The sequence below is a fragment of the Cynocephalus volans genome, chromosome 5 (assembly GCF_027409185.1).
Source record: "Cynocephalus volans isolate mCynVol1 chromosome 5, mCynVol1.pri, whole genome shotgun sequence".
NCBI classification, from domain to species: domain Eukaryota; kingdom Metazoa; phylum Chordata; class Mammalia; order Dermoptera; family Cynocephalidae; genus Cynocephalus; species Cynocephalus volans.
The window spans coordinates 129,888,863-129,904,278 of NC_084464.1; the positions used below are offsets into that span (position 1 = coordinate 129,888,863).

A 15,416-nucleotide genomic window follows, 5' to 3' on the forward strand; every position below is an offset into this window, starting at 1 on the left:
CCATATGATTATCTCAATAGATGCAGAAAAAGCATTTGACAAAATTCAACATTGCTTCGTGACAAAGACTCTTGGCAATTTAGGTAAAGAATGTATCTAACACAATAAAAGCCACATACAACAAACCCACCACCAATATCATCCCCAAAACTTTCACCTTTTCCCGTAAGAACAGGAACAAGACAAAAATGCCCACTTTTACCATTCCTATTTAACACAGTATTAGAAGTACTAGCCAGAACAATCAGGCAAGAAAAAGAGATAAAGGATATTCAGATTGGAAAAGACAAAGTCAAATTTTCCCTGTTTGCAGATGACATGATCGTAAATATATAGAAAAACCTAAAGACTCTAAAAAAAGAACTTAGAGCTGATAATTTCAGTAAAGTTGCAGAATACAAAATCAACAAGCAATAATCAGTGGTGTTTTAATACTCCAATAACAAACTAGCAGAAAAATGAATCAAGAAAGTAAGCCCATTTACAATAATCACCAAAAACATAAAATACCTAGGAATCAATTTAGCCAAGGAGGTGAAAGATCTCTACAATGAAAACTACAAATGACTGCTGAAAGAAATTAAAGAGGTCACAAAAAGATGAAAGACACTCTTCTTGGATTGGAAGAATTAACATTGTGGAAATGTCCATACTATCCAAAGCAATCTACAGATTCAATGCAATCCCCATCAAAATACCAATGACATTCTTCACAGAAATAGAAAAAAAACCCTCTAACATTTGTATGGAACAACAAAAGATCCCGAATAGCCAAAGCAATCCTGCACAAAAACAGATGCTTGGGCCAATGGAACAGAATAGAAAAACCCGGAAAGCAATCCACATACTTACAGCCGAGTGATCATTGACAAAGGCAACAACAACGTACATTGGGGGAAAAGACTGCCTCTTCAGTAAATGGTGCTGGGAAAACTTGACATACATATGTAGAAGAATGAAATTAGACCCATACCTCTTGCTGTATACCCAAATCAACTCAAAATGGTTTAAAGAATTAAATATAAGAGCTGAAACTATAAAACTTCTAAAAGGAGGAAACAGTTCAGAAAGTAGGCTTGTGCAAAGACTTTATGAATACAGTGCCAAAAGCACAGGCAACAAAAGGAAAAATAAACAAATGGGATTATATCAAACTAAAAAGCTTCTGCACAGCAAAAGAAACAATTAACAAAGCAAAAAGATAATCTACAGAAAGGGAGAAAATATTTTCAAATGATGCATCTGACAAAGGATTAATATCCAGAATATACAAAGAGCTCAAACAACTTTACAGTAAAAAACCAAAATAACTCTGTTAAAAAGTGGACAAAGGAGCCAAATAGACATTTCTCAAAGGAGAACATACAGATGGCCAACAGGTATATGAAAAAATGCTCAAAATTAGTAATCATCAGGGAAATGCAAATCAAAACCACAGTGAGATAGAATCTCACCTAAGTTAGACTGGCTACTATAAAAAAGACAGAGAATAACAAATGCTGGCAAGGATGTGGAGAAAGGGGAACCCTTCTTCACTGTTGGTGGGAGTATAAATTAGTACAGCTAGCTATTATGGAGAACAGTATGGAGATTCCTCAAACAACTACAGATAAACTACCGTATGATCCAGCAATCCTACTACTGGGTATATATGCAGAGGAATGGAAATCATTACGTCAAAGGGTTACCTGCACTCCCATGTTATTCACAGCTCTATTTACAATAGCCGAGAGTTGGAACCAACCTAAATGTCCATCACTGGATAAGTGGATAAGGAAAATGTGGTATATATACACAATGGAATACTACCATGACATACAAAATAATGAAATTCTGCCATTCACAGAAACATGGATGGACTTAGAGAGAAAATTATGTTAGGTGAAATAAGCCAGGCACGAAAAGAGAAATACTGCATGTCCTCACTCTTAAGTGGGAGCTAAAAAAATAAATAAATAAAAAAAGAAAGAATGAAAGATACAACAATCACAACAATCCATTGAACATTCAAAAGAAGAGAATGGAACTGAGGCCACCAGAGGTGGGAAAGGGGGAGTGAGAGGGGGGTTAGTGAGAAATTAATAAAGGGACACAAAAAATGATTACATTATGTAACAATAAATATAGTAATTATCCTGATTGAGCATCACATATTGCACACAGATATTGATATTCAACACTGAACCCCATAGATATGTACAATCAATTATGTTCCAATAAAAATAAATAAGTAAATAAATAAAAACTGCAAAAAAAAAAAAAAAAAAAAACCCCAAAAGAAAAGAAAAACAAAAACCCTGGGAATAATCTTCTATTATTCTTTTCCATTTCTGCCTCTTATTCAGGTTCTGAAAATTCTACCAACAAAATAGATCCTGAATCTCACTACTTTTTTCCTGCAGCATACCACCCTAATCTAAGCCACCACCATATTTCTCACCAGGACTACTAGAACAGCTACATGACTGATCCCTCTGTTTTCACAACCCTTCTCCATAGCCCACTCACCAAACAGCGGACAGCGTAATCTGTTAAAAATATACATTAGGTCTCATTATTCTTCTGCTCGAAATCCTCCAGTGGCATCCCAGTATAGGCAGACTGAAACCCACACCCCTTACCACATCTTGTATAGCTTACCTGACCTGGCCCCTGTGTGCTTCTCCATCATAACCGAACACAATCTTTTGCTCCTATCTCATTATAGCCACATTGGCTTTCTTGGATGAGCCAATTCCTGCATCAAGCTCTTTACACTTGCTGTTTCCTCTACCTTAAATGGTCTTTTCCAAGATCTTGACTTGACTTCATCCCTCGAGTCACTAATGTCTCTGCTCAAATGTCACCTTGTCAGAAAATACTTCCCTGATCACGATCTATTATAGAAACTTCTACCTAAAATGTCATTACTTATTCATTTACCTTGTTTGTCATTGCAGTGGAATTCTGGCAAATGTTTAACAACTGGCTTTCCAGGGGATTTTTTAAAAAAAGCTGTGTTTTAGAGTGTTAACCAATTTCCATTGTGTAAATACTCCCATTTGGACTGATTTCAAGTTAGCAATGACATAGGATGTCATTGGAACAAGGAGTTGAGAAGATATAAACACAACTGGCTTTTGAAAGTTGGTGCAAGCTGGCTCCACCACACCACTGGTGAAGTGCCTGCTTCTCTAGAATATACAACCCCTGTGAGAGAGCAACTTTATCTTCACCACTGTATTTCAACACCTAGGTTAAAGGCTGGCACAGTAAATAATGTGTTGTTCAGTAATATTTGTAAAATAAAGAATCAGTGAACTAATTAATATATTGCTCCATGGGTCTTTAAAATTAACATTAGAACATTAGAATCTGTAATAGGAATCTTGGAAAACAAAGGTGAGAATAATACCAACCAAAGTGGACTTGACTGCAGGTACAACTGCCCTTTACACCCTTCTTAATTGAGAAGTCACCCCAGTCCCCATTTGAATGTTCTCTTTTAAACATCCCTAAGAAGATTATTGAGAATGTAGACATTTAAATTTATCATGCTTATATTTAAATAAGTACATTAATGTTCAGGCTGCAAAAATTGATCTGAAGTTAGTTCAGTATGTTGTGTACTCTAAGCATTTGAAGCATTTCTAAAATGTTCTTCATGTCAAGAATATCTGCAGTTCAAATCATGACCTTTGCTTAGTATTCTAATTTTAAAGTTTTAACCTAGACACAAAAAGGTTAACTCAGGAGGTTTAATAGTCATGCTTCTGTTTCTCACTTCTATCAGTGATGGTACTTCAGAGTGTATTATGCCGAAGAGGCAAACAATGACAGAGTCCCCTCCACACAAAATGTATGTAAAGTCGGCTTTCAACAAGTGGCTGTATTTACTACCTGCTGCTGATGGTCACTGTTTGCAATACCATTCTTATACTCACTGCAGACAAAAAGCTTAGAGAAAGAAAAGTCAAGCCTCCATACACCATACCTCTTATGAGGCTTTGCTAATAGCTGCAGTTATTTCATAACCATCCACTGTGTGTTTAGGTTTAACAGTCTTGTCTTCATAATGAAACACATCATTAAAGTTCTTTCATGGTATCTCTGTTTACAATTATCCTTCCATATGTTGATGGTCGAATCACATGGGTGTTCTGCTATAAGCCCTTTTTTGCTGTTTAGATGGACTCAGTTTATATGGTCAGATTTTACCATTGATGATCTTGCAGCTTTGCCATTTGCTGTTAAGTAATTGTACTCGGACTGCTCAGGAAGCCCCATGGATTACGTTTTATGCTGTGAGTATCACAAATGAAGTAGAGCTTGATTCCATACTGGTGAAATACTTTTATTTCCCAAAGATGTGTTCTTTAAAATCTGTCTCTGAATGTTGTGACTCAATGTTGTATTGGGTGGTGATTTTAGAGTCAGAATTCAGTGAAACATTTTGTCTTACTTTAAATGTAAGTGTGTGGAGGGTTTTTCTAGGGTTACATAATTTAATCATGTGAAGGGATGATTTAATGCTCAGAACAGGACACTTGGCACCGCAGAAAGTGCCCCCAAATTATTTGCTCTTCTTTGGAACAGTGACAATTATGACTTTTTGTGATATTCATAACCCATTGAATTGGAAAGATTTTAGCATTAGAAAATTGTTCTAATGTCACTTTTAAAGCTTTTTTTTTTTTTAAATCCTCCAGCATGAGTCCTAGTTTGAGGAAACTAGACAGCCTTGATTTTCTCTAGCAGTGAGGTTAAAAAATAAATTTTTACTCTCACGCAACCAATTAGGCATATGTGGAGAGCTTTGGAAAGTCCACGAGCAGTCAGTCTTGCAAACAGCAAAACACTTGTTTCTGAAGACAGCAGTGAGAGAACAGAGTTCTCCGTGTTGTGTGTTCTGGGGATCCTTTTGGAGCTTCAGACATCCAGTTCTCACCCCTTCATAAATCATTTTTTACTTAACATCACCGGTTAAATTATAATTTTATGATTTTCTAACTCAAAAAGAAACAGGAGAAATCTAGGCAGAATACACAAAGCAAAGAATTTGCAAGGTGATTCTCGTAAGAATTTTATAACATGTCCTCTTAAAATGGTAGTCTTTCAGAAATTCTTGTTAACTTTTTGGCACTCAATCTTTAGAAAATATCTGTATGGTTACATGAATGTCATCTCCTGTCTTTGTTTTTCAATCATAGCTAGAATGGCATCAGGGTCCGCAACCTTCTCATTTTTCATTTCATTTATACTCTTCACACTTCATTGGCAGGTGAAGTCACCTCTTTAAAATTTTGGGTAAAGACCAGCTTGACAAACTGTAGCAGAATGCTCTCCTTTGCAAATTTTCATTTCAGAGGGGGAGTATGTGATTTAGAAATATTTAAGGAGGTTATTTTGGTAGAATTTTCCCTCTGTCAGGAAGGGCGATGTCATCTGTACTTATTAATGCTGTGTAGTGGTTAGGTAAGTTCACCCTTCAGGTATTTGTAGAAATCATTTCAGATTTCTGAATCATCTCAGAGGTTGCATTCTGTTTTTGATCACCCATTCAATGGAACTTAAAAGATAATTGGGCATTATAATATATAAAACATTAATAGACATTTATAGAATATTCTATAGTTTCTACTGCTAGCAACTTATAACTTAGTTTTAATGTCAAAATAAGGAAAAAATTGCTTCATTACAAAGCAAAATGAGATTTTATTCAGAGATGTTCAGTTGTTAGCTTGAAATATAAAATGGGATGTGAGAAGGTGGTTAAGTTAGAAATTGAGATGTGGAAAATATTTGTCTAAAGAAGTTAGTTGAAATATTCATAGACATGAAAGTTATTACAAAAAAGCAAAAATAGACAAAACTGTGTTTATAAACTTGCTCTATAACAGATTGGTCATGTGAAGTAGAAGAAGTTACCTAGTGTATTGATTTTCTATTGTTGCCATAACAGATTTCCACAAACTTAGTGGCTTAAAACAACACAAATTTATTATCTTACAGTTTAATAAGCTAGAAGTCTGACATAAGTCTCACTGGGCTATAATCCAGTTGTGACAGGATTGAGTTCCCTTCTGGAGGCTCCAGGAGAGAATCTGTCTCGCTGATTTTTCCAGCATCTACAGGCCACCTTCATTCCTTGGCTTCTCCATCTTCAAAGCCAGCAACAGGTTGAGTCCTCCTCACAGTACATCAGACCGATCTCTTCTTTTCCTCTCTCTTCTACTTTTAAGGACCTTTGCGATTACATTGAGCCCACCTGGATAATCCAGGTGTGCCTTCCCATCTCAAAGCCTTTAAATCATATCTGCAAAGTCCCCTTTGGCATATAAGGTAACATATTCACAGGTTACAACAATTAAGATATGGACATCTTTGAGGAGTCATTATTTTTTCCACTACACCTAGCCTTTCTCATTTCAATTTTCTAATCAGTTACTACCTATGTCTTAGAGTTCTTGTTAACAGAAACAAAATTCTGTATGATGAAGTGCCTGGCAAAAGATAGGCACTAAAAATGTTACTCTCCCAAAGGAAAAGATTATTAGGAAATAGAACTTTGGGACACACCTTTGTTTAGGAAACTCTACTCAGAAAGACCCAGAGCAGGAGCACCCATGCAGGGCTCAGAGAGAAATGAAGGTGGGGGCTGTCTTCTGAACACACCTTCTGTCTCCACTCCCTCTTCTTTGTTGTTCACTATCCATTTTAGGCACAGAGTTGTATTAGGACAATATTTTTCTTTTTTAAAAAAAATCCCTAAATTATAAATAAATATTACTTTTCCAAAGAGAAGGAGAGTTTCAGAGAGGGGGAGAACAGCATACTCAAAAGCTGTGGATACTTTGAAGATGATGAAGGTAGAAAAGAATATTAATTTTTCAACCAGGTCACTGGTAACTCTTCTGAGGATGATTATAATATAGAGATGAGGTGGTGCATTGGCTGAAGGGCTGAAATAGGGATGAAATAGAGAAGGGGTGATAAAGAAATAAGAAACAGAGGGTGCAGACTACTCTTAAGGAAGTCCTTGGAGAAGGACAAGAAAGTAGGGCAATATATAAGCATGAAAATAGCTGACGCTATTTCATTTGTAATAGCTAAAATTGAGTACGTGTTAAGTGACTCTGATCTGTTGAAAGAATTCATGAACCAAGATCAAAAAGTTTTATTCTGTCTTTGATTTGTTATTCTACACTGTTAACATTATATTTCTAACCCTTCTCATCATTTCACATCTTTGCTACTATTCTTCAAATGCTTTGAACTACAGTGGTTCATTCATGTCGGTAATGTCATAAATTAGAGAACAGGTAATTTCTTCTTGCCCTGGTAACTATAGAAGCACAAAAACAAAGACAATGCTATGTATTTCTCCAGGGTGAATAATTTTTAGAAGGCAAGCTTTAAACTGCCACATTTCTGATTGCCTGTGATTCACACCAATATAGTGCTCTGTGATGGTTGCGTTGGAAGGACTGTCATGTTCTATGGGGAATGCAGCCTACCTGCTCTTTTACCAGTAGCTGGTGTGAAAGCCATGCTGTGCCAATGACTTACTCACAGGAGGCCAGGTCAATCTTTTGAAACCATACATGGTTTCAAATAAGAAGAGAATAGATGTCAAGGGCAGTGCTCAAGACAAGGAAGATGCTCGCCTGGATTTTCCCTGAAGCTAAGATTGTTAAAAATGATTGCAATTTAATGAAGCATGGATTACTAAATGCATTAATAAGCTGTGGGAGGACCTTATTCATCCCAGTTTAGATTCCATTTGCTCATGTTGCTAGTTTTCTTGATTGGACTGAAATTTTGAGACCTTATCAGCCAACAATGCCCTTTCAAGTTGGTAATTAATTTGAGAAAATTATTAACACATATTTCTTGAACTCAGAATGCAACGTGGTCACAGTAAGAAGCAGAGTCAACCATTTATCAAGATAATTAAGAAAATGCATTAAATGTTTGCTTTTAAGAGCCAACACTAAATTACCAGTAGTGGTAATATCATTATGTGAAAGGGAATTGTTTATTTATTAACAAACAAATAATAAATGAGATGTATTAGTAAGCTTTTTTATTCTGATTATAAAAATTTTCAAACACACACAACAGTATAGAGAAGAATATCATGGACCCACATGCACCCAACATCCATCTGTAAGAATTAACTCATGGCCCCTCTTATATCAGTTCTCAACTTATTCACATCCTAATCTACCCCCTAGATTATTTGGAAGGAAATTCCGTATGTATCACTTTCTCCATAAATACTTCATAATGTATCTCTGAAGGATAAGACTCATTTGTAAACAAAACCATTGTCACACCTAAAAATTAATCTATTACTACTAATTCTTTAATATCAACAAGTAGCCAGTCAGTATTTAAATTTGTCACACTGGTTTCCAACTTTTTCAGACAGTTGGTTGATTTCATCAGGATGCATGTGAAGTTACATACTGCATTTGCTTGATATATCTTTTGAATCTCTTTTAATCTATAACCTCATTATTTTTTATTTCCTTGCAATTTATTTTTTTGAAGAAACCACATTGTTTGTCCAGTAGATGTTCTCATATTCTGCATTTTGTTAATTGTCCTCCTGTAGTGCTGTTTATGTGTTCCTCTGCTACTGTCTTCCTTGAAAACTGAGAGCTTCCTTTAGAGACTAGCACTGGTTCATGTTCTTTTCATTGGCACTACCACTTTCTAGATGTGCTTCCATCACACTGCAGATAATGTCTGGGTGTCTTTCTTTTGGGGATTTTAGTGTCCATTGATAAATATTAGTGGCCATAGACCCATCATTTCCATAGGAGCTCCTTCTTAGTAAAATGAAGCATACCGTGTACTATAGCAATTTATTCCAGGTTGCTTTTTAAAAATTCATTTAATGATATATCTCTCCATTTATCGCTTTTCCTCTTAGGCTTTTCTTGCTTGTTAAATTTCTTCCAAATCAACTTTGTAATCAACTTGTCCAGCTGTAAGAGGGAAAAAAAGCTAATATTTTTCATGAAAAAATGAAATTGCATTACATTTATATATTAACTTAGAGAGAGCTGAAAATTAACTCCTGTTATTTTTCAGAACTAGAAGTTAAGGTTTGCTTTCTTGCAGAGATGGAGAAGTCCTTCAAACACTGTCTCTTGAAGAGTTAGGCATTGATTTAAACCCTTTTAGAAAACAATTTCAACAAATAATTGAAAATTTTCTCTTCAAAGGATTATCATTACTCATCCGGTTAGATTACTGTTTCTTAGGAATTCTGGGGTGGTAGAGTAATTTATTTTCAAATGTATTAACTTCACATGAGTTTAATGTGAGTATTAAAAAAAACCTGATTTAATTGGGGGCAGAGTGTTTCTGTTTCTCTTGCGACATGGGAGCCACTTACCCCGAGGTGAAATGGCACATTTGCTTACATGCAACTCCAGTAAGTTCTTTCTCAGCAATTGTAGTATACACTTGACAGGGACGGGAAAGACAGGGTCATAGAAGTGGGCTGCACATTATCATTGAGGGACAATTACAAATCATTCCAGTGTGTGAAGTTATTTTAAATGAATTTGCCTGAGGATAGGAAGTATGGAGCTCCCCCCACCCCACATTATTCTAGGTTTATTGAAGTAAGTGTAAATTTAAAGGGGACACAAAACTCACCCAGAAAACAATAATTGGACATATTTTCAGGTTATTTTTAAAATTTAAAGCATCATTTAAAAACATTTATTGTTGGAGCTGGACTTAAACTTAAGACCGGTAATAGTTTTTATTATCAGAATATGTATGATTATCTCTTCTGAGAATTTTCAAGATTATGGTGAGCATATATTTTCTGAGATTGCTTAGAAATTTTTGCTGACATATACCTGGCCTGGATATGCATGGCCTAGATGAGCATGAGGCTTTGAGTGGATCCTCTTTGTACATAGACTTTCAATGGATTCCCTTTATTCAGCCCACTTTTAACCTCTGCTTCCATCAAACCTGCCTCTTTGAGGTTCTAGGACTTCTGTACAGATACAGCCGCTCTGAGTACTTTTGGTTATGATCTCTGCTCTCTTTCATCAGTGACTCTCATGGACCTTCCAGAAAAATGCTGAACTCCCCTCATCCTTTTCTCTTTGTTGTTATTAGTTTCTATTTTGTTCATTTTCTCTGTAGAGGTCACAAATGGAAGAACTCTTAATTGCATGAACTATATCCATCAACTGAAACAGAAAGACGTGTGCATTTCTCTAAAGCTTCCCAGATTATTCCATTGGGTACTAAGTTTCAGATCTCATGATTTCTGTGATCCTTTTCTGGTTCTGATATTGTATAACTCTTGGCACTTTATGAAAGTCAATATGCCTGTATGGATAAATAAGAGAATTTGACAAACTCACTGACTAAAGAATACAGATGATCTCTCAAAATATACTGGGCATCGCATGGCAGCATATGGAAATGTTAAAATTCATAACATGGGCAAGAGCACCTACTAGAATATAGCAGAGCCTCTGCAGAAATTAAGCAGTTTTGTTATGTGAACACTCATTTGCTATTTGAAATTCACACACAGCAATGTGGGGAAGGGGCAGAGCTAAACACTGGGCAGAAACTAGATGGCTGCATGCTGTTCTCTTGAGAGAGTAGGAAAGATGAAATGCAAGAGAGTAATTCAGGCCAAGTCCAATGAGAAGGATGAAGTGCCATCTTCCACAGAGAGTAGTCTTCATTAATATTTTTATGGCTTTCATGGAGATCAGCCTATAGGAAACAGAGGTCCTATGGCCTTATTACATCATTAAGAAGTCATAATGCTCAAAAGTCTCAGTAAAACCTCTAAAACATAATACTCTTTAATAGCATTTCCTAGATTTGTGATTCTTCAGGGGACAAAAAATCCGGGATAAAGTGGATTCCTGAGAGGCATAGTGAAGGATATTTTTATTTTTATTTTATTATTTTACTTTTTATTTTATTTTATTTTATTTATTATTTTTAAAATTTTATTTTGTCGATATACATTGTGGCTGATTATTGCTCCCCATCACCAAAACCTCCCTCCCTTCTCCCTCCCCCCCTCCCCCCCAACAATGTCCTTTCTGTTTGCTTGTCATATCAACTTCAAGTAATTGTGGTTGTTATATCCTCTTCCCCCCCACCTGTTTTGTGTGTGTGTGTGTGTGTGTGTGTGTGTGTGTGAATTTATATATTAATTTTTAGCTCCCTCCAATAAGTGAGAACATGTGGTATTTCTCTTTCTGTGCCTGACTTGTTTCACTTAATATAATTCTCTCGAGGTCCATCCATGTTGTTGCAAATGGCAGTATTTCATTCGTTTTTATAGCTGAGTAGTATTCCATTGGGTAGATGTACCACATTTTCCGTATCCACTCATCTGATGATGGACATTTGGGCTGGTTCCAACTCTTGGCTATTGTAAAGAGTGCTGCGATGAACATTGGGGAACAGGTATACCTTCGACTTGATGATTTCCATTCCTCTGGGTATATTCCCAACAGTGGGATAGCTGGGTCATATCGTAGATCTATCTGCAATTGTTTGAGGAACCTCCATACCATTTTCCATCGAGGCTGCACCATTTTGCAGTCCCACCAACAATGTATGAGAGTTCCTTTTTCTCCGCAACCTCGCCAGCATTTATCGTTCAGGGTCTTTTGGATTTTAGCCATCCTAACTGGGGTTAGATGGTATCTCAGTGTGGTTTTGATTTGCATTTTCCGGATGCTGAGTGATGTTGAGCATTTTTTCAATGTCTGTTGGCCATTTGTATATCTTCCTTAGAGAAATGCCTACTTAGCTCTTTTGCCCATTTTTTAATTGGGTTGCTTGTTTTCTTCTTGTAAAGTTGTTTGAGTTCCTTATGTATTCTGGATATTAATCCTTTGTCAGATGTATATCTTGCAAATATTTTCTCCCACTCTGTTGGTTGTCTTTTAACTCTGTTAATTGTTTCTTTTGCTGTGCAGAAGCTTTTTAGTTTGCTATAATCCCATTTGTTTATTTTTCCGTGAAGGATATTTTTTAAAAATTTCAGATGCGGCAATATATGTGCTAGAAATTGATTCTGGTTTTCACACTTCCTGACATGATGAGCTAAGACATTCAGCTCCAGAGCAGTATCTAAAGTGGCCAAAGCTCCTAGGTTGCTCACTTCAAGCTGTGAGGACTTCTTTTACCCTAGAGCTCTACAAATATCAATTTGTCTTAGTCACAATATGAAAAAGATGGGAGATCATTGCTCTATGTGATGATTGTTGTATGTTACCAATTCATTGAAGGATACTTCAGAAAGACCCTATTCTCCAATTCTACACTAAATGAGATCAAGTTCTGAATACTCTTCTTATATAGAAGGAATACATGATTCAATGCTGCATTGTGAAGTAATTAAATGGTGTTTTGTTAGACGAACAATTTAAATGAGTAACAAATGGAATATGAAATAGTTCCCTTTGTTACAGTAACATTTCAAACATTTGGTATTATTTTAAAAGTTATTTCAGATTTTTTTTTCAGTCACCAAATTTGAAAAAAGTGTCCTCCAACAAAAAACTATTTAGGTATCATGCGTTGATATCTTAGGCTCATTGAAACCTAGTAGTTACAGCATTTTAGTACTTCTTGTAACAGGGGTGTTTGCTTTTTCTGTTGCACATCATGATTGCAACAGATTGAGATTTTATTCATCTGGAAATAAGTTATAATTACTGATTTTGAAGGGTCTTTGTACTGAAAACACAAGACACAGTTAATAAAAGTAGCATAGATAGCATTATTATTCTAATACAGCATTAGAATTTTGGAATACTTAGAAAATCATTGTTAAAATTTTCAGTTGTTCTTTGAAGCCTTCAAAGAATACTTCTACTATCCATTGTGTTTTTCAATAATGCTATTTAGCACATTTTAAAAAGTTTATTCAAAAACTACATGCCAACTAATTTAATCAAATTTGCATGGAATATGAAAGAATCCACAGAAAATAAATGAAAGGAGAATATTGTTTTGAAATGGGACGCCTCTAATGTTCTCTAAGGCAGTGACTGCTTTTCCATGTCACTTACTGCTGGCTGTTATATTGAATTATGGAAAGAATCTTGGGATTTCTAGTAGAACTTTTTTTATGCATTATTTTCATCTATTATTTCAGAGCCAACACAGAAGCTCCTAGGCCATAAATCCATATTGTAGTTCCAAGAAAACTTGGCCTCTCCCTATGTTTGCTTGCTAAGCTACTTTCTAAGGAAAGTTCTTTATCTGTCACCTCAGTGTATCCTTATTTTTCTTATTGAGTCCCTGTGGTCTCTAATATGCTTTGTTACCTCTCTTTTTTTTTTTTTCTATCTTTTAAAAATATCTCTATGAGATTTTTTTTTTTCTGGAAGGAAAGATGCTAATTTAAAATATTTATATAGATCTCTTTTCCAAAGAATATGCAGTATTTTGTATTCATTATTTTATTATCTCTTCCATGATTGTGACTTTGGAAAAGAAACATAGGGAAACAGAGGGTAAAAGAGTTTAAGTAGTTTTCTTAGTTCATAGAGAAATAATGGGGCAAACACCGAAGGAATGTATGCCTGCAAGTGACAAAATAGGATAGTGTTGACTGGGATTCAAGCTCAAAGAAACAGGAAACACCAGTGTTAAATTAATAGCAGTAACATGGTAGCATGTTACAGTGATTTTGGTTATTCAACTAAATCTAATAAATATTGAATGCCCACCGTTCCAAAAGAATTCTAATAAGGATTGTAGCATCTTTAAAGACGTAAAAGCTATAGGCCCTGCCCTCCAGGAGCCCGCAATTTAGTTATTCATATTCTTTATCATTTTAAGACCTTGTCAGTAATACTGTGGGACTACCAGCAGTTAGGACCAGAGTATTTTGTATTTTATAGTTGAGACAACTCTGTCTCTGCGTTCCAGAAGATTAATCAATTGGCACATTCCTCAGTGAATTTCTTTTAAAAGAAGTTTCATGTGATGAATTGTTGAATATGAACTACCTAAAAGAAATAATTGCTTATGAATAACATCTAAAAAAATGCATAAATAGCAAGTATTTTGGATAACAGTTGATGAAGTATATTCTATCTTACTCCGACTTTTGTCCTTTCTCTGATATTTATTTTTCCTTATTTTAAAAATAATTTTATCAAAAAGTTAGACATTTATGTTAACACTCATACAAACAATATAGCAGAATATGGGATGGAAAGTAAAAGCCTCCTTCTTTCCTTGATTCCTCATTTTCCTGCCGCACAAGTAACAGCTTTCATATGTTCATGTGTATCCTCACCCCAAATGCCTAAGCTATTCAAGCATTGATATGCACATACATAGATATGTATGTCTATATGCAATTATGCTCATATTGATAAGTTTATATTTGTCAGTATAAACTTATTAATATTTCCCACCTGCAGTGATACTAGAACACAATGGTCAAAGCCCAGACCAATCAGAACGGATGTCTTGGCTGTTCCTTGCTATGCTGGCATTAATCAGATGGTCTCAGAAGAAGGAGGCATTTGGGAGGTTGGGCAGCAGTGATTTGCTAACCTGGACAGGAGCATTTATTTCAATGTTTTAAACAACGATTTTTTTCCACAAGTATGCCTAAAAGGCAAATAACAGCCCTATTTTCAATCATTTTATGGCTTGTGATTTCCGCCTCCCTACACACGTGTGCCCACAGTCTAGTAAAGATCTCAAAGGACCAGCATCAGAGCCACCTGTATTGCTGCTTAAATACCAACTTTTCATATTTTCAAATTCAGTCCCTTAGGCTATACTATAGATATTATACATGTAATCATGAAGGTCCCATGTCAAAACTATGAAGTAGGTAAAATTTATTTCTAGAACATTTCTTTCAAGATTCCCTCTGTAGCTCAGCAGGGCCTTTAATCATGTTGTAATGGGCTTGTCATCCCAATTGTGCACCATCAGTGACCCCAACCACCCAGAGGTTAGAGCTGTCAAGCTCCCTATATCTCTTAGCACTTACTAATTAAGAACATATCATAAGCATTATTGTTATTGAACTTTTCATATGTCTCATTTTTACAATATACTATCAATCTATCAGTGGTGGGACAGTAATTTAAACTAGTTTTTAAAATTTATCTTTCTACTCATCACATGGCACATAAATGTCATTCAATAATGTTTGTTGGACTTTGATTATTCTTTTGGACTTTGGATTGCAATTGTAAAGACACTATCACAAAACATCCAGAGTATTTCTTTTTTACTCCTTCAAATTCTATGCAGATTTGAAATGGAGGATTGCCACATTCATCACAATTGTCACTCTGTTGACTTAGAGAAATGATGTCTCTTTCTTTATTTCTCTTTTTTTTTTACATGTTTACCTCTTGTATAGGGAAGGTACAGAAACGCTT

General features: G+C 35.5%; 1 protein-coding gene across 1 annotated transcript in view; it reads left to right on the forward strand.

The window, feature by feature from the left end:
* LAMA2 (laminin subunit alpha 2) overlaps positions 1 to 15,416 on the forward strand; it is a 547,521-nt gene that overhangs the window by 153,411 nt on the left and 378,694 nt on the right. The gene's annotated exons all lie outside the window — the stretch shown is intronic.